We start from the raw sequence: 14,167 nt of genomic DNA, 5'->3' as shown, positions 1-14,167 counted from the left end.
GTTGTTCATTTATATAGTTGATAATAATACTAAAGAAAATGACGTCGAAAAATGCATGATTCCTCATTGCTAGTGAAGCCAATCTACATACATTTTCAGGAATTGTATAAAATTTGGAAGCTCAAAGTATGTTAATATTTTGGTGCTTCTTCTTCTCTGTATTATCCATCGTTCAATACACGATTATTTCTTTCAATGAGGGATTGTATTACAAATAAGTATATGTATACCTATTAAGCTTTTCAAACATGGCAAAATAAGTTAACAATTCCGACGAATATAATTACAACGTGTATTTAACGCACTAAAATCATAAGACTTATAACTTACTAGCTTTCCGCCCGCGGCTTCGCCCGCGTTTTCAAAGAAAAACCCGCATAGTTCCCGTTCCCGTGGGATTTCAGGGATAAAACCTAGCCTATGTTACTCGTGGATAATGTAGCTTTCGAATGGTGAAAGAATTTTTCAAATCTGCCAAGTAGTTTCGGAGCCTATTCAATTCATACAAACAAACAAACAAACAAAAAATCAAACCTTTCCTCTTTATAATATTTGTATAGATAGCAACAATATTCTACCGCCATTCTTCACTAATCTTCCACAACTTTTGACAGCTATCACACGACTGACAGCTTAATGCCCGCACCGTTCAGAAGTTCACATAAATTCACATCGAGAGCCGTAAATAAGAGCACCTGAATACAATTAAATCACACAATTATAACAAAAAGCGACATTACAATTTACAAACGTACATTCCAACACAAAGCAAGCGCCGCGCCTCTCAAACTACTTAACATTCTTTGCGCTTGAGAGAAGAATTGTTACTGCGTGTTTTTAAATAAAATATAATTCAATATAGGATTAGTGAAAATTGACGGGAATAACATACTAAAATAATATTATTTACGAGTTTTCTTTCCCACTAATACATTGTGTTATTATTCATAGGGTGAGTTACACATAGAGCTTATTATAAATGAATTAATTTAAAACAGTATACATGCAATGTCTGTTTCAATCACTCATATTTATTTGTTTAGTTCATTTAATATTCATTGGGTCCTTAAATCTAAGTTTATACATTTAATGAGAGAAATCCATATCGGTATATTAAATTCAATAAATAAATTATTAGTTTTTTTAGATTATATGTTATGTATTTATATTATTTTATGTATTATATTGTATGTAAACAAAATGTAGAGTTTTCAATACGATCTCTACTACTAGATTTTATACAATAAAAATATTGCTAGCCACAAAGCGGTCTTTAACTGATTCCATCTTCAGTGAAAGAAAAATTGTTTTTATTCGTTTACCATAAATAAATAATTCTAAATTGCGTATACGAACAAGCGCTGCCGGTGACTTTGATTAAGTAGCTTTGTTTTCTTCGCTTTTCAATGTAAATGCGTTGGCTTATGGGTATTTGGAACAAAAATTAATGCAATCCAATCCAATTCAATTTTATTTTTACTTTTTAGAGGATACAAAACAAGGGTATTATATACATATATCCTTGTTGATGTCAATTACTCTCGCGTTGATACATAATATTTTATTGGTATCATAGATATTATTTTTTAGTTGTTTTACATTTAATTTTACTTAAATGAACAATGACATCTTACTGTTACTTATTTAATGAGTCAATTTCAATTAGTTTATGGACATGTTTTTAAAATTTTCTATTTTCATTGCATTCCGTTTTGTTAATATTTTTTACATAAACTGCAATATAGAAAAATCGGTATTATACGTAGATTTTTGATGAAATCGTGTGATCAAAACCGCAGGCTTAAGCTTGTACAATATTAATAATAGGTTTCAAAGTTTCAACAAAAGCCCTAAAAATATAGAGAGAATATTTTATGACTTTGACAATATACGAAAACATTCTTAAAAGGCCAAAATAAAAATGATAAACGCGTGTATTTGTTATTTTATCCATGAAAGTCGTAAACTTAACCGCGCGTACATCACATATTTTTCTTCTAAGAAAAAAAGATTTATCAACCGACTCCAGCTATGAGTGATAGAAAAATCGTTCTCATTTGAATTTCTCCAAAGATGTGTATTTGAGGAAAACGCTTCATAGTACCTTAAAAGGGAAATCCTTTGTATTTGCTTTATTGTTCCTTAATACATTCAAGACTTATATGTATGGAATTCTTGATTTCACAAATGATCTCACAAGGTTTTACGATGGAGACAAAGCGACTCCTGGCATTTTATATTTTTGTCCCTTCTTCAATATTATATTTTATAAATTCTCTAAGAAAATATGCTTATAAGTGCATTAATTTAAAAAAAAATATATGCTATTTGCTAATTTTCTTCATGTTATAATATTTTTTTGATAGATCTGAATTTTTTGGTACGCCTATATTATAAAGGTACCTATATGTTTTAATTTTTATATTAAAATACATCATTAGCGTATATATTAAAACATAATTATTAATTAATATACTATTCAAATACTTATAAGCTGTAATTGATACCATTACAGTAGCCCTGACAATTAACGGCCCTTCGAATGTCGCCAATAGGCTATTTCGAAGTCGTTAGTAAACTTGGCATGAAATTCAAATAGAATTAATGAAACAAGTGACCAGAGAGATGGAACTTCCCACAGTCGCATTTTCATGCCGTTGACAGAGAGATAACCCCATACCAATGCACCGATTTTCCAAGACTCTACCACTTTTATAAACAAGACGTTTTCCAATGCGGCTTCTTATGCGAACACTTTCAAAGAATGTTACTCTAAGCAGCAATGTAAGTTGAACTCTGTGAAGAATTTGTTTTGTAAAGTATTTAAGGTCGTGATATTGTGCCAGAGCCGTTACTCAGTACGTCCACTCAGTACGTTGGTATCTTTGATAGGGAGTTCACGTGTTTTCGGTGAATGGAAATGAAAATACGATGACTTCGTTTCGTAATAAAAATATCGGGATGTAATGTTGTATGTGTTGATGTTGGATGGTATATTGTAAAAGTGAAGTTCTGTGGTGTATGAACTTTTGAACTTTGAACTTTTTCTTTGATAGCAATTATAGTTAGTTGAGATAAACAGTTGATAACATTTGACATCACTATTGTATACCAGGTAAGCGGTTACAATACCATTCGATGAATCTATTCTAATGTTTTATTGAATGTTCGTTCAATTAATAATTAAGATTTAAACGCATTTATTTTCTACGAAACGAAAAATAGGCATACATTTGTTTCGATACAAGAAAATGTAGAGCAGTCGATTAATTCGCAAAAATATAGATTCTTTTATTTTTTATTGGTTATTGGATTTTTGTTTAAAATATTAAAACATATTCAGTAGAGAATAGAGAGTTTTAAATAATATTTAATTACAAAATATAATGACTGATATTTTATATAAACACAATAAGTATCTATTGCATATAAATAGTTAATTCTCAAGTTAGTATCTAGTGCTCTTATAATCGTCAATACGTAGGATGAAACCTTGAATAATTTGACGCCTAGTTTTTATATTTTCAAGGTTTATGAACAAATATTTTATACATTCATTGCAATTGTAATTTATCTGATATTATTTTAATATTGTTTCTTCGACACACTTTATCGCCGTAAAAAAACACGATGGTTTAAACTTTATTTCTTTATTATATTTCTTTAATGTCAACGTATTTAAAAAAACACTTGGATTCAGTACCTATTGAAATTTGTTATTCACTTTTAATACTACGCGGTAATACTTTTTGTTACAATATCAGAATGACGTGATAGAAAAGATGTGCTTCATTTATTAAATTTATATTCTACTGTTTTGAAAGATGGCTTACAAGATCTTAATTTTGTTTTTATTTGTAATTGAGTGACGTCAAAAACAATAATTTAAGTAATGATGCTTCTATTAGGTATGTAGTAATGTTTAAATCCAGAGCACGTAAGAATTTACATTGCTTGTGTACATCTGATGGCCTTGAGCAGTTGGACTGAGAGTAAATATATTTATCGATAAGCTAATTTGAATACCTACTTATGGGACTAGCAAAATTTTACGATAAGATATTAATGGTATATTTAAAATGATTCACAAGTAATAAGAGGAGTATTTAAATTGTAATATATGTAACCTTCTTAAATAGCAGTTCTAGCTGACACAAATTGTATTATTTCTAAATGTCGAAGTATTTATTGAAATAAAAGTTACCTATAAGTATAAAAATTAAAAAAAATAAGTTACTATTAAAACTTAAAAGTCAATACTTAGATATCTAATATGAACGTGCAAAATATATTCCGGACCTAAATGATTTCTGATCTCCATAATTTTATAATTTCCCACAGTCCTAATTTTAAAACATTAGTTATATACCTAGATTAAACACACAAAACTAGTTAGTTGTAATAAATAAATAAATATTAAACTATTAAAGATGCCAGAAATACAACTAAATTTATAGCTTTTATGGCATGTTTAATTATCCGTCTCTTACGCTACATTAGGTCACATACGCGAAGTGCCGTCATGCTCTGCCTATAAACGGCTTGACAGCTCACGAGTAAACAAATTACGATTAACACTATTGACACTAATAGTTTTTTGTTCGATTATCTGATATTTAAAGTACAGTAGTTATTTGCTAGTTACCTATAACTAACGGTTAAACATACATTACATTTATAAGTTATAACATATAATAAAGAGCTATAAATGTTATATGGTTGATAAGAAATCGCTTTGTTCCCAACAACATTTATTTATTTAGCAATGATTTTAACGTATCTTGTCATGTTTTGATGCTATTATGACGAATGACAGATACATGATTACAAATATAGGTACTTATGAGTATCATGCGCCGACTCTTGATTAAATAAATAATATTTTTTAGTTTACAGTAATTATCTTATACCTAATACTAAGCAACAGTGAATTTATGTTATTAAAAATCTGATTTTTTTATCATAACAAATATCCCAATTTTTTTTAATCCATACTAATATTATAAATGCGAAAGTAACTCTGTCTGTCTGTCTGTTACTCAATTACGCATTAACTACTGAACCAATTTGCATGAAATTTGGTATAGAGATGTTTTGATACCCGAGAAAGGACATAGGATAGGTTTTATCCCGGAAACGGGTTTTTCTTTGAAAATGCGGGCGAAGCCGCGGGCGGAAAGCTAGTTACCTATAACTAACGGTTAAACATACATTACATTTATAAGTTATAACATATAATAAAGAGCTATAAATGTTATATGGTTGATAAGAAATCGCTTTGTTCCCAACAAATGGCACGAGTTTTTTAAGCTCCTAAACTAATATAAAATACGTGCTTCGCGATAGACACGGGCAGAAGTTAATTATTTAAGAAATTTTGTTCTGCCCTAAAAATATAGAACCAGTACAAAATATAAAGTTTTAAAGGTCAACATTTCTCCACGGGGGCATTCGTTTCCCAGATAATCTTTTGTTATAAAGGTTTGTGTAAAATCTCACTGAAAACCCTTTTAATAGCGTCTTGTTACTAAGAAATCCTGGATATTTCGTGTATTGGCAATCTAGATCCAATTTAGCTGTTTTAGCATTTATAGTGGCGAACTCGTTCCTTACTTTTAGTGTTTACAGAATATCTTTTTCGGTCTTTTTTCTAAAATTAAATATAACAATTTTTGTTATCAAAAAGTAATAAGTATTTAACCTTTTTTTTCTTAATTCTACACATTATATGCCTAACAGACATTTATTTTGCAGCATTGATTTCAATAGTAACATTTCTATACTTACATGGTATCAATACCGAAAGCAAACAACACTAATGAATGCATAATACATTAATTAGGTACCTTACTAGTTATGTTCATTCTCATACTCATTCACCGTCACCAAACAAAAAATCTTAATACAACCTTATCTATAAAACCTTAACCCAGTGACCGCGTAAACGTCACCCGGCATCGTAGTTGACTATATGTGACTATATTATTCATTGTCATTGTCTCAGACATACGTCGCTTTGAGATACTCAGCTCTTGTAGCCGTAGGCATATACTGTATACATATATGTATCATATAGTAGTATACAGAATTACCGCAGGAAATATTTTCCCCTTTGGCACAACCACCGGGTTTCCGTAACAAGTCTTAATATGAAAAAATACAAGCTTGTAATATACAAGGTCATTGAGAGGAGCAATTGTATAAAATATATCAAGATTCATCCCCTTATGATATGCGAATGTATGAGATGAGGGCAATGTTTATATATTTTACATTTGTTAATGGTTAAGAGCTTTTTGTAAAACAAATCTTACAAATATTGAAATGAAGAGATAATTGTGACGAAAAAATTAAATATAAGAAGGGACTTATTCTTCAAAACAAAGAGATTCAATGAATTTAAAAAAATCTAGAACAATCTTTAACAAAAGTTTAAATGAGTTTCCATGTAAAGGTTTCGAGAATCGAACTTTCTTTTTACCAAAGTTTTTTTTAACACAAACTTGACAAAACTAACAACCTGGCATGAAAACATTCTCGATCTCTTAAAATGTATGAATAATGAGCAAAAAAGTACAAAAGGTCTGTTTTTATCGAAACAACGGTAGAAGTTTAATCCACGAAGCGTAACTTTGTTCCTCGAAAGAATTTTATCGTTCCAATGATCAATAGGTTGGATTTAATATTATTTTAAAGTACTTAAAAATAGATCTGACGGTTTTGGCCGGCCATGTGGCTATTTGAGTGGCGTTATTGGAAATGATGACTAATTTTGTACCTTTTAATATGAAATTTATTAATAGGATCAGGATCATAGCTCTGGAAGGGTTAAATACTTCAACTAAACCGTAGTGTTTATTTGAGTATTTACGTGTGTCTAGCCAACTTCAAAATAGCTGGCGCCGCCGCCCGGAAGATGTATTTCTATAAATAATATTGAAATACATTATAATTCATTAACTAATGTACACTCTGTATAAATCTCTCTAATACATACGACATGATTTCCATTGCATGTAATAAATAGCAAGATAAATAATGATACTGACGAGATACAGGAAAAAAATATTATAAAATGTACTTAAGTACATGTTTTTTAATAAATAAAGTACCTATGTTTTACCGTTTAAATCTCAATATAAGCAATGCCTTGTGCATAAGCAAATATCATTAATTGTATGTTTTCTTAAATAATTTAAACATACGTAAATGAATTCATACGTCATAACAATAATTTCCAATACACTAATAATTATTTGCAGGTGTTATTAATAATAGAGGGATTATCATTAGTTAAATTGAATTCGGCATGCGTAGGGAATTGTGGGACATAAAGATAAAGATTGGGTCAGTATTTGACCCTTGTATTATTTCGATATGAATTTATATCAATTACCGAATTGAAATACTTGTTTTGAACATGTTTATATACTTTACAAAAATTATTATTATCATTATGAATTAAATGAATTTGCCCGTGTATTTATTTATTAATTGATCCATGTAAAGCTGTGATTTAAAGCAAAAACTTTGTACGTACCTCTTTTTATGAAAGCAGACGGAGCAGTATTTTGTCACACTTATAGTATAAATAGCGAAGCAGTGCAGAATGCGGATATTTTTTTGTTATATCCTGCATATATTAAATTATTTAAAAACAAACATAATACCATAATTTGACATGCACGTGTTAAGATTATATTCAAAACATAGACTAAACAGAATGCAACATTTGAAATTTTTGAATAAAGAATGTTGACCACTGCGGGTCTACTAGTATTATTATTTTAGTTTATGGTAATATTTACCTAACTACCTAAATATTTATAGTCCCGTGAAACAATATTATTGCAACATTAAAAAAAACCTAACAAAATACAACGTGAAATTTAATAGCAATTAAGAACAAAAAATAACCGCCATATCAATTGCCAATTAGAACACAAAAAGATAAGGAAGTGAATTTGCGTAGGCATGTATGCTATTTATTAGTGACTATATCATATTGAATTGTGTAATTTCAACGAATTTCTTGTTTAAATGAGGAAAAATCGATGTTGGATCAGTTCACATAAGTAACCAATTTCGTATCAACCAAACCTATTGTCTTACTGAAAAGAAAGGGCGCGTTTTTTTTAAACATCAGCTATTTTAAGCGCATTCATTATACGCGGTTTTGAAACTGCTATAAACAAAGCTGTCTCCAGATTGAGTCGTTAAGACAACATCATAGCGCACACTTCTTATTGGAGCAAATCCAAGTGAATCCATAAACGGACAACTCTAGGATTTCATTTGCTCTATGGATGTGACATTTGGCAATTTAGTTGCAATTTCAACAGACTATCCTATTCTTGGCGGCTACATTAAGTAATGCAAGTGCTTTTGACAGAATTTCAGAATTTGGAGCGAGTTTGCTGATCGTTGAATTACCTAAATTGAGCCTCTAAAACTTTATTGTACTGAAAATTCTATAACCTTTTTAGAGATTGTTTTGGAAACTATAGTATGAATGGATACTTATTAAAGTTATAATAAGAAAAATTTAGTTACGTTACTTTTTAAGTGTCTTCGTATTCCTTACAACGTACATTTAATAAAGATGAAATGTGCATATTTCATGATAACTCTCGAAGATCGCAATTGTAACTTCTATTATGCGCACGTTTTCAGGAAAGTAATAATTGACTTTGTATAATCGAAGCGAAGCGCCAGTTGATAGTTGAATATAAATTTGATAATTTCGTATTCTACCGTAATTTTATGCCTTAGTTATATGTAGTCTTTGATATAGGCGGTATTACATAAGACAAAGACGTTACAAATTCGCTTAGTAATTAACGATCGTCAGTATTGTATCAGAGAATGTAGACTAGAAACTCTAGAACTAGATGTAGGATTATTAGTTTATCAATAGGCTAGATTCCATTATCCATAGCTTACGTAGTTTATAACTAAATTACTCTGTTTGAAGTTTCCCAGTTCAGTAATTGAATGATAAAATAATATACAGGTTAAGAGGATTCAAAGCAAGTTTTAAATAAGAATAAAACAAATATTTTGTGAAGTGAAAAGATTGTAAGTTTCAATATGTTCCGATGAAGGGAGGCAAAGTTACAGAAAGTTCGTTCGGCACACGAACAACACGTACCGTCAATATTTATCCGTTTGCACAGCATTTTGTTATGAAATTGTGCTTTTAATTTCAAAGAGTTCTTGTAAAATAACGAAGATTCAATTTCTTACAGTCTGATAAAGAGAAAATGAAAAGCTTATGGTTGAATGAAATAATTTATTTTTGTTTATGAGTTATGGTTAATTATTTTTCTTATCGTTTTTAAAGTTAACAAATTTATTATCTTAACCATAAAATTTATTACGAATAATATTAACATAGACCTCAGAAAGAATATCGTATCTCCTTTTTAACCGACTTCAAAAAAAAGGAGGAGGTTATCAATTCGGCCGGTATGTTTTTTTTTTATGTACACCGATTACTCCGAGGTTTCTGAACCGATTTACGTGATTCTTTTTTTGTTCGATGCGAGATGGTGTCGAATTGGTCCCATAAAAATTTTATTTGGATAGGCCCAGTAGTTTTTATTTTATGAGCATTTTTGTCTGTAGGTATTTGTAAATTTGCAAGTGCAAGTCGGTTGTTTTTAACGCAGTTATCACTTGTAAAATTAAATCCTGTAACCAAGTATTTCAATTGCCAATAAACTAAAAGTACACCTAAAATTTCAGGACCTAATAATATCTGAAGCCCGATTATTATATTTTACGATAAAGCTTCTGAACGACAAAATTAAATTGCTTAGTTGTGTAAACATAGCCAAAGTTTTGCCTGATATGAATATTTTAGAAAATCCTTTGTAACATTTTGCTTAAAACAATTTTGGAGCACTAAATTGGGAGTCTATAAACCAGACGAGACTAAAGTTATTCTTAACTTAAAATCAATTTGTGAAATAATGATATCAACCTTCTTTGTACATTGAACTTGATAATGTATATTAGTTAATGTTAATTAAATTAAAAGTAATATAGAATAATATCATTCCAATAATTTGGAAGTCGAGCAGATTTAATAGACTTCGGTACAAGTTGGGCCAGTTCACATAGTTGAAGGTACCACAGAAGATTGGCGTGCAATTCATAGTCGCATGTGAATGTATGTATGTATGTATGTTTCGTGAGATGAGAGAGAATTACTAATCCCTTTTCTTAAAAGCGGGCAACACAAAGTCCTTTTCAAATGTTCATGGGCGGTGGTGAATCAAGCGAACCATCAGAACGGTTGCTCGGTGTAATATAAAAAAGTGACTTTCAATCTGTTTAATTTAATACAACGTAATAATGATGGATGAGAATTTATTATTCGACATAGCAAAAACAAAACAGATTGATTAATTACCTACGCTTTATTATTATTCCATCTATTACGAATTATTAAGATATCGATTTTATTCGAATAAAAAAATTAGATTTTGCTGCGTAGGTACTATAACGAAGAATTACTTTCTTCAAACCGGCTAATAAATAATCGCATATTTTTTCTTACAATATATTGTATAATATATTATAAGAAAAAAAATGCGATACATTGTACAATATGGCTTATAAGCCAATGGTATTCGTACGCAGTCTTTACTATGGACGCAATAAAGTAGAAAAATCTCATAAACGTTATCGCGTCTTATACCAAAGAACATAAAACCACATGCAAATGTCGGCATAAAAAATTCAAATTCGTAGGTATAAACGTGCTGACCCGTATGAGTACGTTTTGTTTACTTCTCCGCGGTCAGAGACGGACATTTCAGTATTTATATTAAGAAAAAATATACATTATTTTGTATAAAGCACTGTGAATGTTATAAAGCTGATATGGGCTGTCATAACAATATCCCTTTCAAAAAAAACAACAAAAGCATAATATAATATGCCAACAACACTGCAACAATAGTAATTAATTATTTAATCGACTCATATAATAATATGCCAACCCTTCAGTACCTATTAATACAATGAAAAATATTACGTTACAACATGAATATTTGTTTAAAATCAGGATATTCTTCTAAAAGGCCGGTAGGTTAGCTTTTCAGTTTTCTTAGAGCTTCTATTTTTATTAAGATCAAATGTCTTTCTTGCTTTTTCTTTCGTATTTGTTCGATATTATCTATTAAATTTATTTCATCTGATAAAACAAAATCGAATAACAGATATAACAATGACCATCTAAACCAAAAGCGGAGAAAGCACTAGACAATATACATTTATATTTCTAGAATTCCAACATTCCCGGTACAGCTTCGAAATAGAATTATTACTGAGCTCTATAACTTACGAAATGCAAATCACATTAGTTCAAGACGGAGTTAAATTTGCACGTTACTCAAATACACTTTTCATATTGACCGCTACCATTTATTTGCGTGATCGTGGAATCTTTGTAGTTTTTAGAAATGTATGAAGGTTATTAAAAGCTTAAAATACAGCATAGAGTAGATAAACGTGAAATAAACTACGTAATTTTCAAAGAGTACTTGTCTCTAGTATACCTATCTCCCAAAAACTAACATTACAAACAACTCTTTAAATTTTTAATAGAAAGGTAAGCTATTTAAATCCATTTATAATACAGAAACAATATAGATAATATTCAGGATTTCTAAATTAAAAACTGCTTTAAATTTTCTGTTCAGTTAAAAAATGTCTCCTCACCTCACTCTCCATTCGACTTGACAATAATTCTAAAAACTTTTTATGCGGTTACATGACGTTAAAAAAAGCGTACGTGTGCCCAGCACATGAGACTTCTTTGGCAAAATTAAAAAATACCAAAATCATTGCCTTACTCCATGACGTGACGGTATCGCCATGACGCTACCTTGAGATTTCAATATAATTGCAATTTCTACTTAAGGGTATAAGTATAAGTATATAATAGTATGTAGTAACATTATATACATCTAACGCATTTCACACGCCGTCCGCACCACACTCAACGCTCGTTACCCCAATTTATTGGCCTTAAGTGGAAATTTATACTATTCGTGGTTTCCGTCTTCACACGTGACCGAGAATTATTGTAGCTAAGCTGTGGAGAAAATATTTTAACGTCGTATTATATAAAGAGAGTATGCATGGTTTTCAAAGTAAGAACAAAGATTCAGAGCTTTAATACATGAAGTTTTTATTTTCTACTAATTACTATCTGTCTATGTTGTGTTTGATGTCTGCTTAGAATAAGAAGATTATAAAAAAAAATCTATGATTAGAAAACTTTTTATTAAAATTTAAGTTTCGATTAGTTGCGATTAACAAGGTCTTACCAAAGAAGATATAATACTATACGTATTACTTACTGACCAGTAATAATTATTTATATAGCCAATTGTGAGAATATCTGTCCATGTGTCCCTTTAACACAATTTTATATGATTTGTAGATTGTAAGGCTGAGTGGACAAACTTTATTCATGTACAGTTCAGAACATTAACTGGCTGGAAGCCTACCAGGGACTTTATTTGCGATTTAATTTACGACCTAAAGAGAAACGCTTCACTGTTTCAGACTATAACATCGTTAAACGGACAGTTTAGGTAGTTACGGTAATAGAACTTTAACTGAGCCGCAAATATTTTCATTGGTCTAGTTTGAATTGAATTTCATACTATGCATTATACATCTAGTTAAATATATAAATATATAGAGGCTTAACATTTTATATTTACTAGTTGGAACCTGCGGTGCCACTCGCGTGGCGTATTACCACCTAAAAATGTGCTAATCTAGACTATAAGTATAATCTCTGTACGAATTTTCATTGTGTCCCGGTCAGTTGTTTGTGCGTGAAAGAGTAACAAACATCCATACGTTCTTACAAAATTTCATAGTATATAGTTTGAATTACGTAGGATATTTAGTTATGTTTACAAGTGATATTTTTATTAGAAAAGCATTTGGTAAAGTTAACTTTTAAAATACATTTAGATATTATATTGAAAAATATATTAAAGATGTTGGATATTTAAATCATATTTGAATATGAATGTTACAGAAATACTCAAAGGGAAACACTTAAAATGCCCTATTTCTTGAGTCACAAGTGCTTAGTGTGATTACGATAAGTTTGAGATTCGATCATTTGATAAAAGATCAAAGGTACATAAAATATAAGTTGTACATGAAAGTACTCATCGAATTATTATAATATAGGTACATCTAAGATGTACATTTACAACCCTCCTGTAAATATTACATACATATATTATATTTGACGACGCGGTTGGCGCAGTGGTAAAGTAACTGCCTACTGAGCCGACGGTCCCGGGTTCGATCCCGGGTCAGGGCAAATATTTGTGTGATGAACTCAATTATTTGTTCTTGGGTCTGGGTGTTATTATCTATATATGTATTTATTAAATATTATATTTATCGTCGCCTAGTACCCACAACACAAGCCTTAATAATTGAGCTTACTGTGGGACTAGATCGATTTGTGTAATAATGTCCTAGTTATAATATTTAATTTTCCTATAATATTTAATTTATTTATATTTAAATAACATTATCATGACTGAAAAATTTATAATCAGAAAAATATCTATTCACATGACACGTTTTTTTTTCATGATTGTTATTTTGATAAGTGGTTTCTTAGTAATCTAATATTACCTACCTAACCGGGTTATGTACCCGATTGCAAAATATTTATAAAATTAAGACTGTTCTTATTAATTTATTTTCTATTATTAGATTTACGCTGCTCTCAAATAAATTATAAATGCTCTTCTTCTTGCTTGTACACTATATGTAGAATATTAAATAACTCATATTAATTAATAGTTTTAGTAGTATTTTTTTAATTTTAATACGTGAGATTTTCATTATTCGATAACGTATTGATTTTTGTTAACACACTATCGTAATTGAGGCATAACTCACGCCATAACAATCCAATTTATAAGCAATTAATTTTATTTTTGTTTTGACAACTGCCAATTTATTTCGAATTTTATGCACACAAAACCTAAAATACGTTTGTTTACGCTCGATATGATTGTTTAAATATCACTATTTTTATGTTCCCAGTGCGTTGGTAATTAAACTTTTTAGATTTTCAAATTTAAATATAAATGAATATACAGGGTTAGTT

General features: G+C 29.8%; 1 protein-coding gene across 2 annotated transcripts in view; it reads left to right on the top strand.

The window, feature by feature from the left end:
- Positions 1-2,889: 2,889 nt before the first annotated feature.
- LOC123691566 (CD151 antigen-like) overlaps positions 2,890-14,167 on the top strand; it is a 139,632-nt gene continuing 128,354 nt past the window's right edge. For both annotated transcript variants that reach the window (XM_045635998.1, XM_045635999.1), the window contains exon 1: positions 2,890-3,115. The gene's annotated coding sequence lies outside the window, so the exon portion shown is untranslated. The remainder of the gene's footprint in view (positions 3,116-14,167) is intronic.

The sequence above is a fragment of the Colias croceus genome, chromosome 5 (assembly GCF_905220415.1).
Source record: "Colias croceus chromosome 5, ilColCroc2.1".
Taxonomy (NCBI): domain Eukaryota; kingdom Metazoa; phylum Arthropoda; class Insecta; order Lepidoptera; family Pieridae; genus Colias; species Colias croceus.
This window is presented reverse-complemented; position numbering and strand designations above follow the sequence as displayed.